A 3,898-nucleotide genomic window follows, 5' to 3' on the forward strand; every position below is an offset into this window, starting at 1 on the left:
ATAATGCGGTTGATGGCCAACTTACTTTTAAATAATCTGTCTTTATCGATTTCATGTTGTTTGGGTATCTGCTAAGATTATTTTGTCCTATAATGTAGAACGACATATTCCTCATTAAATAGTCATTCCAAGATACGGAGTATCGGCCTTAATACTTCAATCAGTCGTTGCTCAAGATATTCAAACTGATTAACTGACTAAAACCTTTCGTTAATCCTGGACTAAAGGACTCGTTGAATGATTACCTTTGTAGTCAGCCAAATGCAAAGCAATGATGTTAACCAAACTGTCGATGATCCTCATTAATAAGATTTATTCTTCAAAGCTCAACCACCCAATACTTAGTCTTTTTTATAAACATTTATTGACTGGACTGATGTAGATAAGGATTTGCACTCCATTTTCTGAGGAATTCATATTTATTGCAGTTACACATCCCAACCATCTAGGAACCGAACGAACGTTGCACCGCTTGACTCGGGTATCCCAACCATCGCGCCTCACCCAATGCGAACATTGAATACTCCTAATAGTACTTATAAAAGCATCACTACTCTCCATATTTACATGCCACCTCTGGCTTCTATTCAACCATAAATTTCAAACTCCATGGTCTCTGTTAAGGGTCAAATATTACATACTAGACCCCAATTATTACCTGATTTTACGAGCATGATACCGTTTAACTCCTTAGTTTAATCATGTTTTTAATGCAGGGTGTCTTTAGGAGCTTGGATTAGAAAAGGGTACTAAAAGCATAGAATTCATGCTCCGAAGTCACCAAGGCAAGGGACAGACCCTAGGGGACCGATATCGAAGAATTAACACGCCAAAGATCCGAGAAAATCAGACCGCTCATGTTAAACGGGCCTGAAAATCATCCAGAATGCTAGATCACAGGGTTCCTACCATTCGTTTGGCTCGAAACTTTATATTTAGCCAAAGGACCATAAATGAACCGTACACATCGAATTTCATCCGTGGGATCCCTGTGGAAGTAGCCCAACAGACATATAAGCCATAAAACATTGATTTTGGGCCCACCTGCTATCTGGATATGCTTCAAAATTGGTCTCGACAGTTTAAATGAGATGAGAAAAAGGATGGATGGACCAGATCTTTCACAAGAAGCACAATGGACCCCACCTTGTGTGGGATGTGCATAGTGCACATGTGCACTAGCCGCGCACTGTATGGTCAATGAGAGTCAAACTCTCTTAACCGACTCAAATTCAAAAAAATAGCCATTGACGTTCCCTGTTGTTGAACAGAGCATCTGAGTTTGGTCTTGTGGGCCATAACCGTACATCAAAGGTCCAATCTAGACTATCCATGAGATTCACATGGACCCTATCACTTAGGCCTAAGTGGAGAAATTTCAAAATACAGCAGAATCAATTTTCAACTGTCCAAATGCAAGACAGACGGTAGAGCAGAAAACCACGTGGGCCACACCCAATCTAACCCAAAACCAGTCAATTCCAACTGGTTTTTCGAGATGAATCTAATGGATGGTATGGATTGTTTTTTTTTAAAGCAAAGTGGGCCCCACCGAACACGTCAACCAGCTTGCATAAGCACTATGCGCGTTTGAGAAAGTCGGTTATTCCGGGCTGATCGGCAACCTTGGCTAGGATCGGACCGACGATCCTAGCCGTTCAAAATCCTCCTATGGGAAGGTCGACCAGTCCCAAGGAGTCTGAACAGTCTGGATGATGAAGAATCAGGAAGATATCAGCCATAAAATCAAACCAAATGCAAGCTACTTTGCGTTCCTCTACACACGCCTACTATGTTGTGTAAAGAAAATGCACGCATGAAGTTTCTTCCACCGATTGTTCTCTGCTATAAAAGGAGAAGGAGAGAGGACGTTTGATGAATGTGGAATGAGAGAGAGAGGCGGGTGGAGACAGCTTTCAATTCTTCTTCTTCTTTATTTCCTTTCTTTCTTTTCCTATGAATTTGTTTAGAGATATTTGCTTGATCATGTCAAGCTAAAGCTCTTAGATAGGGCTAAGAGGCGAAGCTTATAGTGAGATGGGAGATTTTTCTTTATGCCCTTGAGTTAAGTTTAAGTTGAACTGATTTTGATTCTAGTTTGATTATAAGGAATGCCTTTAGTTTTTAATGGTTTGTTGTGACTCGAATTACAATGGATCTACAATATCTTATGGTATTTTTCCTGCATTATAGGGATTATGAATTTAGAAATCCCTATTGTTCACCATCGTCTCCTGGGCATGGTTGGATGATGGCACCTTTCCTAATGTTCATAATTCCCTTGGATTGATTGTGGATTGGTTAACTTCTGTAGTCTGCTTTGTCTCATAGGCATGGTTTTGTGATGGAATTAAGCCGAATGCACACGCTTCTCATCTCTTGAAAACTAGATCAAAGGAAGTTCATATTTGATTTTCATGGTTACACCTTCCAATTGGATGAAGATGGGACTCTAAGTCCAGTTAAGTTCTTGAATTAAGCATAAAGATCTCCCTGATCTCTACAAGTGGATCCTCTGAATCGCTAGTTCTTACCTTTGAATTTTCTAAGTTTTAGATTAACATTTCACCATTATTCCCTCAATTTTGTTCGATTTAGATTTCATCTTAGTCTAGTTCTAGTTCTACTTAGTTTCAGATTACAAATAGGTTTCAGTCCCTGTGGATTCGACCTCGGTCTTACCGAGCTTATTACTACATCGCAACTCTATAATTAGGGTGTGAACAAATTTTTGGTGCCATTGCCGGGGATTGACAATTGCGTTTATCTGGAATTAACTAGTTTTAGAATTAGGTTAAGATTAGGGTTTTTCTAATTTTTAATTCTAAGTTTAGGTATTGCTATTTAATATTCAGAAACTAACCGAACTTTCTTGTTTTGTAGGATTCTAAGATAGATCTTCTAAATTGTTCTTAATTTAGGACTTCTAATTTGGTAACTTCCTTCTAACTCTTTTCTCTTATTTGCTAGATTTCTATTTCTTCCTTTCTCTTAGGTTTAGGTATAGAATTTGAATTGAGGGTTGCAAGTGTTTCATACCCAAGTGGGTTCGTGATAACACTCTACGTGTCTTAAGTGAAGGATGATTGGTTGAGCGGTTATCTATCCATCTCAGGATTAGACACCACTTGAGGTCCTTAGAGTTAACTGAGGTTATGGCCGCAAATCAATCTCTTCTACCCCAACCTAAGGTGGAGGACATCTAGGATAAGAATGAGGTGCATCAAGCACCCCCGCCTCGTACTTTACGAGATTATTTACAACAGGCGGGGGTGAGCATGCCCTCATGTATAGTTTTTACAGAAAATATGGGTCACATGAATATCAAGCCAGGGGTAATCTAACTCCTTCCAAAGTTTCATGGGCTTGAATCTGAAAATTCGTATCTACACTTGAAAGAGTTTGATGAAACCATAGCCACTTTATACTTTCCTAACGTATCTGAAGACATGATCTGGTTGAAACTCTTTCCCTTTTCTTTGAAAGAGAAAGCTAAGACGTGGTTACATTCACGTCCCCGATCTATTGGCACATGAAATGACATGACAAGGGAGTTTATAAAGAAAATTTTTTTATATCACAAAATGAACACCCTTAGAAAGTCAATTATGAACTTCGCCTAAAAGGAGGATGAAACATTCTTCCAATGTTGGGAGCAGTTCAAAGATCTTGTCAGCTCATGCCCACAACACGGATTTGAAACGTGGCGCATTACACACTTTTTCTATGATGGGCTGACATCTTCCATATGCCAATTGGTTGAGACAATGTACAATGGAGAATTTATGAATAAAAATATCGATTATGTGTGGGATTACTTAGATAGACTTGCTGAAAACACACAAACATGGGACACATACCCAAAATCAAATACCACTTCTAGGCACACTCAATCAAA

General features: G+C 39.1%; 1 non-coding gene across 1 annotated transcript; it reads right to left on the minus strand.

The window, feature by feature from the left end:
* Positions 1–3,590: 3,590 nt before the first annotated feature.
* On the minus strand, positions 3,591–3,697 carry LOC131230112 (small nucleolar RNA R71). The gene has a single exon (XR_009163836.1). It is a non-coding gene; the product is annotated as a small nucleolar RNA R71 (small nucleolar RNA).
* Between the last annotated feature and the right edge of the window lie 201 nt (positions 3,698–3,898).

Source organism: Magnolia sinica, chromosome 16 (genome assembly GCF_029962835.1).
Source record: "Magnolia sinica isolate HGM2019 chromosome 16, MsV1, whole genome shotgun sequence".
NCBI classification, from domain to species: domain Eukaryota; kingdom Viridiplantae; phylum Streptophyta; class Magnoliopsida; order Magnoliales; family Magnoliaceae; genus Magnolia; species Magnolia sinica.